This window comes from Neophocaena asiaeorientalis, unplaced genomic scaffold, assembly GCF_003031525.2.
Source record: "Neophocaena asiaeorientalis asiaeorientalis breed wild unplaced genomic scaffold, Neophocaena_asiaeorientalis_V1.1 scaffold264, whole genome shotgun sequence".
Taxonomy (NCBI): domain Eukaryota; kingdom Metazoa; phylum Chordata; class Mammalia; order Artiodactyla; family Phocoenidae; genus Neophocaena; species Neophocaena asiaeorientalis.
In genome coordinates, this window is record NW_020185332.1 from 3,546,700 (window position 1) to 3,561,405 (window position 14,706).

Here is a 14,706-nt window from a genome sequence, read left to right on the forward strand (position 1 = left end):
GCTTTGTCTCTCCTGCCCAAATTTTATCTCTACCACCTTTGCGGTCTGTGTCCCTACTGTCAACCTGGAATTGGGACCTACCAACTTCTCTGACTTGGAAGAAGATATCAAGCCATGGCTGAGTTAAAGGATATTTTCAAACTATGAAAGCAGGAAGTTATCTGTGCAGGGGCTGGCATCATGGTATTCAGGGACCAGAAATAATGGACTGTTACAGAGATCCTTCATGGTCTTCCCTCCAAGTGACAAAGACAGTTTCTGGGATGACGTAACTCCTTTATTCTCCGCCCTCCGATGTAAGAGCCCAGCAGAGACCAGTTAGTTCCATGACTGAGAAGGAGGCCCCCACCACCAACCTCTCCTGGCTGACACCCTGCAGTTCACAGAGAACCTTCTGATTCCCACTCTCATTTTGACAGCATGAGATGTCCTCCTGAAGCACAGGTTTCTTTAGATCGCCTTTTTCCCTCTCCTCCTCCCTTGACTCTGAGAAGTCTTCTCTCTTCTCTACTGTCTTAACTTTTTGTAGTGATGGCAAGCCCTATGTCTTTGTAGCTTGTTTGCTAGGCGGAGTTACAGGTGGAGACTCGGGTGTGTGTGTGTGTGTGTGTGTGTGTGTGTGTGTGTGTGTGTGCGTGCGTGCATGTGCGTGTGCGTGCATGTGTGTGTGTGTGCGTGCGCGCGCAGGTGTGCATGAGACCTCTGACCGCCCTGGAGCCAGGGGTAGCATCCGGCCTTGCCATTAGCACACCAGCCTGATGCTGATCAAATGACAGCAGCGACAGCCCTCAGGACTGAGCAGTGGGAATCAGACGATGCTTTCTTGGCCTCGTCCCAAAGTTGCCAATCAGAAACCAATAAAAACCACTCCAGAGCTGTGAGGCTGTCTTTCAAAGAGCTCTCTACAGCTTTTAGGGACAGATTTTGTGAGAGCACAGAGAGAGCATCGTACCTGGCACAATGGCTGTTCATAAAAAGGGAGTTATGGGGGAGGTGAAAACAGTGACAGTTTTCCTGCCCTCTCCCTCCTCAGCACAGCCTGGGCTCTCGGCCCTCTTGGCTCAGACGAAACGAAGCCAGGGAGAGGGCTCCTAGGATCAACATTGTCACCCTCCTTGCTACTCCGTGTGGGACTCCTGAGGACCCAGCCCTGCAGCTGCAAAAGCTTTCCTCAGGTTCTCACTCATTCCCTGACACTGGCTGCCTCTACAGGAAAGCGCTGCTGAAGCTTCTCTGCTTCCCACTGACCCCTGGGAGGGCCCAGGTACTGTGCTGGGCGCATGGTAGGTGAAGGTAACAAAGACGAGGCCCCGGCTGGGGCAGGGACACAGGGAAGGCCCTGGCTTCTTTGCCTCTCACGAAGGGGAGGTCTTCAGTCTCTTTGCTCTATTTCGTTAGTGTCAAATGGTAAAAACCTATACTTAGTTCCTTAATAAACATTCTAGGACTTTGCTGCATTGACTATTAATCCCATTTTAGGTTCCACCTTAAATTCTTTTCCCCTTCACTCAACTCTCTAAATTTTCATTGAAAATATTTTGATCTATATTTAGATTTCATAAAAATTTACCTTTGAAAAAGCATATTCACGTACCCAAGTTGCTCCAAACACAAAGTTTTCCAAATAACTGAATTATCAGCTTTTAGTTTATTAAAATAAAATAAAATAAATGGAGTTTCTCAGATTCAGTAGCCACATTCAAAGTACTCAGCAACTACGCATGGCCAGTGGCCAGTATAGCCACTGTGCAGATATGGAATCCTAACCTCCTTTGACATATCCTTTGGAAGGGTTAAACCTAGATGACTTTCACACAAAATAAACCCTAGAAGAAAGCTCTGGAAGGTGAGGATGGGGGACAGGATACAGAGATGGGGGAATCCAGAGAGGGTGGATATGGAGGATGGGAGAAAAGAGGGCATATGGAAAATCAGGCCCAAGGGAAGCAGGCCAGCAGCCCTTAGGCGTGGCTCCCCTTATCCTTGTACCCTTTCCCCTCGCCCCTTCCAGGGGTCCCCAGCCCTCTCTGCCCTGGCCACACACCCTTCAGCCACGCCCTGGGGTCCAGGTGCTCAGCAGCGACCTGGTCTAGGGCGTCCTTGCCTTTGTGGGAGCTCCCGCTGCGGGCATGAGGGTGCCTGGTTAACTTCCGGGGACCTCGCTGCAGGACCCTGGCCAGGTGCCAGGTGCTACCTGCCCCCTGTGCCCCCAACACCCCCTCCTAATCTCCTCGGAGTCTGAACATTCCCGCGCCGGACAATGCAGTGCGAACACATTCTCTACTGGAACCTGCCATCCTGAAGGGGGCGAACGCCTGAAACCCGAGTCTCTTGACTTGTTAGCTGTGCCCTGTCCCTCACGTTAGAAGGAGTCACCTTCCTTCGAGATGTGGGGAGAAGCTCGAGACCCACTTAGGAGGAAATGAGACCTCCGGGGCCACCTGCCGGGCAGCAGAGGTGCCTCCTGGGCAGCGGGTACCATTTTGGCGTCACCATGCATATCCACATTGGACACGGCGGGCAGGCATGCCTGGCCCTACGTGGTCCTCTGGCTGGGATTCAACTGCCGCAGGGTGTAGGGGAAAGGTGCGAGGCCGAGTCAACACTGCAGGGGAGGGTCCCTCTGCCCCACCCGTATGCCCTTTCACTATAGAATGGCGGCAGAAACAAGGGCCAAAGTGCTCTGTGGTATGGAATTATTCACCAAAAAAAAATTACTGCAGGTCAGCATATCATCATGACTGCAGGTCAACCGGGGATTCAGTAACGCCTCCCGCTTGTATACCCTTGACTGTTTCGATGCACCTTCACACCTTTATGCGACAACCCAGGGAAAGAGGGAACGCTGCCCCTGTATCTTATAAGTGGAATACGAAACAAGGGCTGGAGCTCTGGGCTGAGCCAAGGCCACACAGCTCCCGCAGTGCTCTGATCTCCAGCGGCAGTGCAGGGTCTGCCCTCCACAGCTCTGGTGCCACGGAAACACCTTCTTGTAATAGAATTTGCCATACGCTTATCATAATCACGCCACAACGTCATAAAACCCCACAGGATAAAGGCCCTAAAGGCATTTGTGCCAACAATTTCTGGAAAATCAACGACAACCTCCTGCCTCCAATCTGCTTCATAACATTAAACTCTGCTATCTGCTCAGGAAAAGTCTGAGCAAGTTCTGCCAACTACCAGCAGACAAAGGAGTCAGCTTAACTCCTGGGATGTTACCCTCACCTCTAATTCAGCGAACCAAATTCCCAGGGACACGTGCACTTAACTTTCTCTCTTCCTGAAGCTGAACTGGAGACAAGGAATAAATACACACACAAATATAAACAAACACACACATATAAAAATTCCATTTGTATAAAATTCTTTAAAATGCCAACTAAACTATAGTGACAGAGAGCAGATCAGCGGTTGCCTGGGGATGAGGCGGTGGCAGAAGGGATTACGAAGGGGTATGGAATATTGTTGAGGTGACGGATATGGACATTATCTTGCTTGTGGAGATGGTTTCTCTACATACGTCAAAACGGCTGAAATTTTATACTTTAAATAGGTGTCACTTATCTTACATTAATTATACCTCAATAAAGAAGAAGACACACTGTTGGAGAGGGGGAAGATGGCAGAAGAGTAAGATGCAGAGATCACCTTCCTCCCCACAGATACACCAGAAATACATCTACACGTGGAACAACTCCTACAGAACACCTACTGAACGCTGGCAGAAGACCTCAGACCTCCCAAAAGGCAAGAAACCCCCCACGTACCTGGGTAGGGCAAAAGAAAAAAGAATAAACAGAGACAAAAGAATAGGGACGGGACCTGCACCAATGGGAGGGAGCCGTGAAGGAGGAAAGGTTTCCACACATTAGAAGCCCCTTCGCCGGCGGAGACTGTGGGTGGTGGATGGGGGGAAGCTTCGGAGCAAAGAGAAGAGTGCAGCAACAGAGGTGCAGCAGGCAAAGCAGATTTCCGCACAGAGGATCGGTGCCGACCAGCACTCACCAGCCCGAGAGGCTTGTCTGCTCACCCGCCGGGGCGGGTGGGGTGGGGAGCTGAGGCCCGGGCTTCGGTCAGAGCGCAGGGAGACGGCTGGTGGCATGAACACAGCCTGAAGGGGTTAGTGCACCACGGCTAGCCCGGAGGGAGTCCAGGGAAAAGTCTGGACCTGCAGAAGAGGCAAGAGACTTTTTCTTCCCTCTTTGTGTTCCTGGAGAGGGGATTAAGAGCGCTACTTAAAGGAGCTCCAGAGATGGGCGCGAGTCGCGGCTAACAGCGCGGACCCCAGAGACAGGCATGAGACGCTAAGGCTGCTGCTCCCGCCACCAAGAAGCCTGTGTGCGAGCACAGGTCACTCTCCACATCTCCCTTCCGGGGAGGCTGTGCAGCCCACCACTGCCAGGGTCCCGGGATCCAGGGACAACTCCCCCGGGAGAACGCACGAGTATAACTGATTCACTTTGTTATAAAGCAGAAACTAACACACCATTGTAAAGCAATTATACCCCAATATAGATGTAAAAACAAAAAAATTACACACTGTTATACATCAATTATATCTCAGTAAAGCTCAAAAAAATAAAGGAAAAAATAAAAAAGAGGACATCTTTAGAGAGTAATCCAAGCAGTGGATTTGTTGAGTAAGAATAAAATTTAATGTGATATGTTTCTGATAAATAAAAAAGAAAAAAAAGAAGAAGAAAGGGCGGAAGGGGAGGGGGAGGGGGAGGGGGAGAAGAAGGAGAAGAAGAAGAACTACACAGCCAAATAACATCCTGCCCCATCCTGGCATTTCCATTCAGAGCTTATCCCCTTGGTCGATCAAGAAGGAGAAGCCTGGCCAGGCCTGGCACACTTCTCTGGGACTTGTCCTGTGGGTGGGAGCCCAAGAAGGAGCATGATCTCTACTCACATGGCCACTATGACCTCTCCACACTGTAAGTCAAAGTCATTATTTCTGCTCGAGTTCACTTGTTTCAAATATTAACTTTTAATCACCCACTATGAAGACAATAAACACAGGGCCTACGGGTTCAAGGGCACACTGAGACCTCTATAGCAACTCTGTGCTGGTGATGACAGAGTTGACCAGCTTCTCTGAAAGAAGCAAAGACTCTTCTGGTGAGGCAGGTAACATAACCCATTAGTTCATCTGCTGAAACTAGTTTCCCAAGCTACCTAGACATCCAACAACAGGTCTCATACATCTTAGTTTCTCTCCTTCCCAACCACTCGACACATAACCATTTGAAAAGCTTTCCTGAATATGGTACATCCTTTCAATGGAGAACAAGCATGGTCAGGAGTTCATCACTCCCTCTTAGCCACTGGGTGAAATCTGGATTAATCTCCTGTGATACTGGGATATAATACGAAATATGTACTTGGTCTTTGTCTTTGGTTCCTGGCACAAAGCTCCTAAATGTTATTCATAAGAAGCCCTTTTAAGCCACACCTCAGCTGATGCTAAAGAGGTGATGAAGCTTGGAGGATGGGGGCTGAGGAACCAACCATGTGACAAGAGGGTTAGAATTTTCAGCCCCACCCCCAGCCTCCAGGGAGGGGAGAGAGGCTGGGAATTGAGCTCAATCGCCAGTGTGTGTGTGTGTGTGTGTGGGACTTCCCTGGTGGCACAGTGGTTAAGAATCTACCTGCCAATGCAGGGAACACAGGTTCGAGCCCTGGTCTGGGAAGATCCCACATGTCGTGGAGCAACTAAGCCCGTGCGCCACAACTACTGAGCCTGTGCTCTAGAGCCTGCAAGCCACAACTACTGAGCCCGCATGCCACAACCACTGAAGCCCGCGTGCCTAGAGCCTGTGCTTCGCAACAAAGAGAAGCCACCGCAATGAGAACCCCGCGCACCACAACAAGAAGTAGCCCCCGCTCGCCGCAACTAGAGAAAGCCCGCACGCAGCAACGAAGACCCAACGCAGCCAATAAATAAATAAACAAATAAATCTATTAAAAAAAGAAAAAAACACCAATGGGGAATGATTTAATCAATCACATCTGCACAATGGGACCTCCATAAAACCCTAAACAATGGGATTCAGAATGCTCCCATCACACAAGTGCTGGGATAGTGGTGCACCCAGAGCTAGGGCATGGAAGCCTTGTGCCCTTTCTTCATACCTTGACCTATGGACCTCTTTATCTGGCTGTTAATATCCTTTGTTAATATCCTTTATAATATCCTTTATAATAATCCCTTGTTAATATATCCCTTGTTAATATCCTTCATAATAAACTGGCAAATGTAAGTAAATGTTTACCTGAGTTTTCTAGCAAATTATCAGACCTGAGGAGGGAGTCATGGGAACCTGTCATTTACAGTCAGAAGTACAAGTGACAACCTGGGACTTGCAATTGTCTAAAGTGGGGGCAGGCTAGTGGGATTGAGTCCCTAACCTGTGGGGTCTGCAATATTTCTGGACAGTTAGTGTCAGAATTGAGTTAAATTGTAGAACAGCCAGTTGGTGTCCACTGAGGACTAGAGAATTGCTTGGTGTGGAGAAACCCACACTTCTGGTGTCAGAAGTGTTATAAGGAAACAGCGTTTTCCTTTATCTCTCTTCTATCATTCAAAGTAATTTCCAATTGACTTTCTTTCTCATACCTCCTTATTCAAAAGCAAAGATTTAATGAGCAACCACTGTTTGCTAAGCACAAATTAAGTGCAACCATGATACAGAGAGATAATTGGTATCACAATCTCATTTAGGGAGACAGACAGAAAACATTAACCATAATATATAGAAGAGTGGTATGAAAAGATGCTATGTGTCTATTAACAGAAGGACTAAACAAACTGTACATCCGTAAGATGGAATACCATTCAGCAAGAAGTTACAACTTATTGATAGACCCCAAGACATGAATCTCAGAAAATTATGCGGAGGAAAGAAGTCAGATACAAAAGAGTACACTTTGTGTTATTCCATTTTTATGAAGTTCAAAAGTGAAACTAATCCACGGTGAGAGAAGTTGGAACCAGCAGCTGCCTCTGTGGAAGGTACGTGGATTGACTAGGAAGGAAGCAAGGGAACCACCTGGGGAACAGGAAACGTTCTGTAGCTTGCTGGGGTGGTGGTTACACAGGTGTACACATCTGTCAAGACTCATCCAATGATATGCTTCAGATCAGTGCATTTTACTGTATGTAAATTATTCCTTGATTTAAAAATATATACGTGTTAAGGAATCACAGTGGAAAAAGCCACTTGTTTTTCTAAGTCTAATCAGGAAAGACTTCACAAAGACTGACACTTGAGCAGGACCTTGAAGGAGGAATACGATGCTTTCTACCTGGAGCGAAAAACAAGAACAAAGATGTGGAGGTTTGAGAGCTCATGGTGCATCATGAACAGAGGCCTCAGGGATGTGTTTGAAAATGTCTGGGAAGGGAGGACAGGGAATGGTGGGGGGCAGGAAAGTGGTTGGGATCAGAGTATGAAAGGCCTTTTATGACATACACTTTCTAATAAGGACAATAAGAAATCCTAGAAGTGGTTAGATTATGGTTTTGTCTGACTACATAAATAATATATGCTCTGTATGTGGAACCTAGAAAAATGGTACAGATGAACCAGTTTGCAGGGCAGAAGTTGAGACACAGATGTAGAGAACTAACGTATGGACACCAATGGGGGAAAACCGCGGTGGGGTGGTGGTGGTGGTGTGCTGAATTGTGCAATTGGGATTGATATGTATACACTGATGTTTATAAAACAGATGACTAATAAGAACCTGCAGTATAAAAAAACCAACCAACCAACCAACAAAACAACTAATACTAAACTTTCTTTGGGTTATTTGTATGGAAATATGTGAATATAAATGTTTCAGACATTACATGAAATTCTGGTATAATGTTATAAGTATAATCTGGTATAATGTTATAAGTACATTCTGGTATAATGTTATAAGTCATAATTCTAGTTATTACTTTAAAATGTATATCTCTAAATTTTCTCGTCAATTGCATTATTATGAACTTTCATCAAATCTTTAACCGTGGTCATTTTTAAGTCTTTTGTCATTTGCAGACAGTGCTGGGTGTATTCTAATGCTTTTGCAAAACTGTTCCTATAAAAGGGTTTCATCTTCAAGGAATTCATGGAAAAGACTCTGACAGGTACAGGTTTCTGGTAACTGACTATACTGCTGAACTGAATGAATAAGCCTTTTCAGAACTCTAATGGAAAACTGATGAATTCATAAAAGTGCTAACAAAAGATCAAGATGAGAAAAAAAATTAATTACATGGGACTGAGTGAACTGATGAGGATGATTATAATTTCTGTGAGTTTCTGTTTGAATAAAAAAAAATCCCACAAGGACTCAGAGGCAAAAAATATACAAATCAATTTTCACTGCAAAGTAAAGGAGCTGTTACAGTGGAGGATTCCTGGACTCAATGTCAATATTATGACATAGTATGAGTGTGTTTCATGTTTGGTAATTGCAATCATTGTTGCTTTTGTTGTGGTCATCCATTTACAATGCTTGGTGTCAGTTTATTTATCTCTTGTAAAAATAAAATACAGGGTGTGTGTGTGGAAAAAAAAAAAGGAAACTCAGAAATGCAGAGAAATGGAAAGTGTATTTAAAGTCACCTCTTCTCTAATGCAGATGCTACTAATGTTTTTGTGTTTTTCTCTCAGATATTTTTTCTATGTATTGATACTTTAAAAAAGTCCTTAAGTAATTAACATGATAGCATATTGTTATTTAATATTTATAAACCTAATTTTTATTTGCTGGATAATGTTTCTTTGGATGGATTTGTTGGTCTAAACTTTTCCTTAGTGTTAAACATTAATACTTTTCTTCTAGCTTTTTACTACTATAAATAATGCTGCGACCAATATTTTATTTAAATAAGAGATTTTCCATATTAAAACAAATAATATATGCTCATTAAAAAATACAAATATTTAATTATGAATAAAGCCAAAAGTCCCCCATAATCCTAACTCCCAAAATAGTCATAGTTTTATATGTTTGTGTGTTAACATTCACTTTTAAATATTTAATAAACAGATCTTACCTACTTTCACTACTGTATTCTTGGTATCTAGCACAATGTCTGGCATAAAAAATATTTATTGAATGGAAGAATGGTCTATACCTTGCTTTTGTTTTCTAACATATTCCAAATATCCTCATTCTTTCTAATGGCTGTAAAGCGTTCTGCAATTGGACACCAAGCTCTGTTGAAAGACATTCATTGCAAATTCCTTACAGTTACAAGACTATTACAAGATCCTATGTATTCAGATGTACTTCTGGAAGATAAATTCCTAGAAAGGCAACTGCTGGTTCACAAAACGCACATCTCAAAATCTTACAGATATTTTATAAATTTTGCTAAATTACCACCCAAAAGGAATGTACTGAGTTGTCTGCTTACAACATGCTAAACATGACAAACAGCAACGTGCTGTTTCTACCATATGCTAAACAATTTTTTTTTCATTTTATTGAGATTAACTGACATACAGCACTGTATAAATTTAATATGTATGGTATAATGATGTGACTTACATACATCATGAAAATGATTATCACAGTAAGTTTAGTGAACACCCATCATCTCATATAGACACAAAATTACAGAAACAGAAAAAAATGTGTGTGTGTGATGAGAACTCTTAGGATTTACTCTCTTAACTTCCATATATAACGTACAGCAATGTTAATTATATTTATCCTGTTGTACATTATATCCCTAGCACTTATTTATCTTAAAACTGCAAGTCTGTAGTACTTTTTGACTGCTTTCATCCAATTCCCCTTCCCCCCACTGCCCACCTCTGATAACCATATATCTGATCTTTTTCCATTTGTTTGTATGTTTGTTTGCTTGTTTTTGAAGTATAGCTGACCTATAACACTGTTAGTTCCTGTTACACAATGTAGTGATTTGTTATTTCTATACACTTCAAAATAATCACCACAATAAATCTAGTTACAATGTGCTACCACCCAAAGATATTACATAGCTATTGACTATGTTCCTCACACTGTACATTTCATAACCATGACTCATTTATTTTGAAACTGGAAGTTTATACCTCTTACTCTCCCTCACCTATTTCCTTCCTCTCCCCACCCCCCTCTCCTCTAACCACCTGTTTTGTTCTCTGTATCTATAACTCTGTTATGGCAAGATTTCATTCTTTTTATGGCTGAGTAATAGTCCATGGTGTGTGTGTGTGTGTGTGTGTGTGTGTGTGTGTGTGTGTGTGTGTATGTATCACATCTTCTTCACCCATTCATCTACTGATAGGCACTTGGGTTGCTTCCATATCTTGGCTATTGTAAATGCTGCAATGAACACAGGGGTGCATATATCTTTTCTAACTAGTGTTTTTGTTTTCTATGGATAAATACCAAGGAGTAGAACTGCTGGATCATATGGTAGTTCTATTTTTAATTTTCTGAGGAACCTCCATTCTGTTTTCCATAGTGGCTGCACCAATTTACACTCACCAACCATGCAGAAGGGCTCCCTTTTCTCCACATCCTTGCCAACACTAGTTATTTGAGGTCTTTTTGACGACAGCCATTCTGACAGGTGTAAGGTGATATATCATTGTGGTTTTGATTTGCATTTCCCTGGTGATTAGTGATGTTGAGCATCTTTTCATGTGCCTGTTGGCCAGCTGAATGCCTTCTTTGGAAAAATGTCTTTTCAGATCCTCTGCCTGCTTTTTAAATTGGATTGTTTGTGTGGGGGGGGTTCTTTTTTCTTTTTTCATTGCAGCATTTATAATAGCCCAGATATGGAAGCAACCCAAGTGCCTATCAGTAGATGAATGGGCAAAGAAGATGTGATACATACACACACACACACACACACACACACACACATATATACATATGTTGATGTTGATTTTGAGTTCTTTATATATTTTGGATATTAACCCTTTATCAGATATATTATTTGCAAATATCTTCTCCCATTCAAAGGCCATGAAAAGTGGCCTTTTCATTTTGTTGACAGTTTCCTTTGCTGTGCAAAAGCTTTTTAGTTTGATGTGGTCCTGTTTATTTTTGCTTTTGTCTCCCTTGAGACATATCCAAAAAAAATACTACTAAACCTGATGTCCAAGAGAGTACTGCCTATGTTTTCTTCTAGAAGTTTTATGGTTCTATGTGTCTGTTTTTATGCCAATACCATACTGTTTTGATTACTACAGTTTTATAACATATCTCCTTTCTTTTTGTTTGTTTTATTAAAGTTTGGTAGAATTCTTCAGTGAAGCCTTATAGGAATTTCTTTACATAAACCGCAAATTCAATGTCTTTAATAGATTTTGGGGATTTCTGGTTAGCTCCAACATGAAAAGAGCTTGAAAGCTGTCACTCTCACACTTACAATAAGAAAACACTAAACACATTGTAAAGCAATTATACTCCAATAAAGATGTTAAAAAAAAAGAAAAAGAAAACACTAAACAAACTGAAAATCAGTAATATTTCTCACCCCCATTAGAGAACTGAGGTCTCAAGACAAGCCATCATCCTGAAATCTGGAGAGACAGGTGAATCCAGAGTGCTACAGCTGAGATTTGCTTACCTAGAGCAGATGTTGGTGGAGCCATAAACAGGTAGGGACACCTAAATGCTAATTTTGACAAATTGCTAGAGCCTAAGTATGGAATAGCTTAAAAGTGAGAAATTCCTAAGACTAGAACAGAGTCTTAAGAGCCCCACACTTTTGAGGGTTTTACCTCCAGGAGCCCTGCCAAATTCTCAGTGAAGAGCTCCCTGTGGCTCTGGCAGGGAGAGGGTTAAGGATAATCATTGTAAAATATGCCCAGAGGGACTTCCCTGGTGGCGCAGTGGTTAAGAATCCTCCTGCAAATGCAGGGGACACAGGTTCAATACCTGGTCTGGGAAGATCCCACATGCCATGGAGCAAGTAAGCCCGTGTGCCACAACTACTGAGCCCATGTGCTACAACTACTGAAGCCCGCACGCTTAGAGCCCGTGCTCCACAAGAGAAGCCACCACAATGAGAAGCCCACGTACCGCAATGAGGAGTAGTCCCCGCTCGCCGCAAATAGAGAAAGCCTGCACGCAGCAACGAAGACCCAACACAGCCAAAATTAAATAAGTAAATTTATTTTTTAAAAAAGAAAAAAAAAAAGTAAAATATGCCCAGAGCGTTCTCCATAACAAAGGCCTACTTTCTAGGAGAAAAGACAGTACAAGAGCCTTATCTCACCTAGAAGAAGGGCACTTCTCCCACTCCAGCCCCCGTTAGCCTTCCTCTCTCACCTAAGGGGAGGAAAAGAACTAAGAGATACTTAGTTAAGAGATGTAGCCCCACCAAAAAACTGAGATTTAGTCTTAAGATTATAGGACATGGCCCCTCTCCCACACCAATCTTACTGCCACCTCAGCAGGGCTCCAATATAAAAACAGTGGGTTACAGTTCAAAGATCTGCAAGACATAGACTTTCTTTGAGAAGGAGCACAGGGGAAGCCCAAAGTCAAGAGGGGAGACAACAACAAGGACACTAGAGGAACTTGAAGCCTCCGGTACTTAGAGCTGCAGCAAACATTAAATACAGTCCAGCTTTTGCCCAGACTGACATAAAACTTACACTAAAGGCCTATTTACTTCAGTTCCTGTTACCTAATACACGATGTACAGCTTTCAATAAATAATCATAAGGCACATTACAAGGCAAGAAAAAACACTCTGAAGCAATATAGCGATAGTCAGATTTTCTAGTTCTTCTTGAGTGAGCTTTTTTTACAAAGGAATCTGTCTACTTCATTTAAATTTTTAATTTACTGCCTTTAAGCTATTCATAATATTCCCTTTTTACTTAATAATGTAGAGGCTGTATTGATGTCTCCACTTATTCCTGATACTCATCATTTGTGCCCTCTTTTTTTTCCTTATCTATCTGGACACCGCTTTACCAATTGTACTGATTTTCTCAAAGAACCAGTTTCCTTTTATTGATTGCTCCATTGTTTTTTCTGCCTTCTATCTGACTTCTGCTATTCTCTTCGCTACTTCCTTTCTTCGGCTTATTCTAGCTTTAGTTTGCTCCTCTGTTTCTAGTTTCTTAAGTAGAAGTTTAAGCTCTTGCTCTTAAACATTTTAACTTATCTAATGTAAGCATTTAATGCTAAAAAACTTCCCACTCTATTCTCTCCTTAGGGACTTTGCTTTGGCAACTATCCCCTCTCTTGCATCAATGTTTCCCTTTCCACTGAATCATCCCCATCTTCATATAAACATGTTGTTACAGTACAATGTTAGAGAGAAAAAAGAAAAGAAAAGAAGAATGCCGTCTCTTGCCCTCACATCCTCCTCAGGCTATCATCCCATTCCCCTACTATAATTATACGGTTATCTGTACTCTACATGCTGTGGCTACTTCCTTATCTCCCAATCTCTAAAACCCACTCCATTTAGATGTTCACCCCTACACTAAAATTGCTTTTATCAAAGTCACCAGAAAATTCCATCTCTCCATGTGCAGCAATCAGGTCCTACTCCTCACATCTTACTCATTGCTCAGCAGCAGTTGACATACTTCCCCCTGGCTCTCAGGCCACCACATTCCCCTGTTTTTCCTTCTTTCCTCAGTGATGACCCCACTTGCCCTTTCCTACCTGTCAAGTGGAGTGCCTCAGGGTTCAGCCCTCAGTCCCCACCTTTTCCTTTTGACATAACCCCATGATCCACCTGCCCTTCATCCACTCCAAAAATTTCAAGTATCATCTTATGTATTCGAGCTATTCTATATTATTTCCTAATTTGTAGTGCATTTGTAGCTGCCTTATATATTTCCTAAAAACAAAGATCTCCACCATCTTGTTCTTTTCCATCCTTTTAAAGTATCTCTCTCTCTCTCTCTCTCTCTCTCTCTCTCTCTCAAACACAGACACAGACACACACAGACACACACACACAAGATAAAGTATCTAACACAATGTTCTGTGCATGGTAAGCCCTGATTAAACGCTGTAGACTCCACCTCTGATTTTGCTCAAGCACAGAAAATATGTATGGATATACTATTAGGTATAAGCAGGATTTACAATGACCCACACTTAAGTACCACCTACTAATTATTGAACCTTAAAGCCAGGACCCACTCAGGGCTCATAATCTACTGTCGTCCCCTTAGAATGTATCAAATCCCCAATTCTTTTACTAAGGCTGAGACCATAAGCCAGGTGAGTGGTTCCTTCTATTCAGCATTTTCAATAAGGCGAAGGTAAAATATGTAGTTCTTTCCATTGGGGGTTTCTCATATGTTGAGGCTGGTCACAGGGAAATCCCTTTTCCAACTAAATATCAAACAAATAACAATTAAACTAGAGCCACGATTTCAGTGTGGAACGGCCAAAGAAATTGTACGTGAATCTGGGCTGTTACCTGAGGAATGTGCACCTTTTCCATTACAAGTTAGACCAACGGGTCCTTGATTCCTGAGGATATTTCATCTAATAACACAATTAACATAAACCTGGAGCAGCCTCATTTCAAACCAGAGTGAAAAGGCATCACATGGTTTTGCGTTTCAGGCCCTAACAATTCTCTGTGTAGCGTGTCTGATGGTGAAGGCCATGCTCAGCCCCTTAGCTGCACTGACTCCTCACCAAGGGAAGAAAAAACAAAACGACTCTACAGGCTGCTCAGGGTCACTGGGTAGAAACTAAATT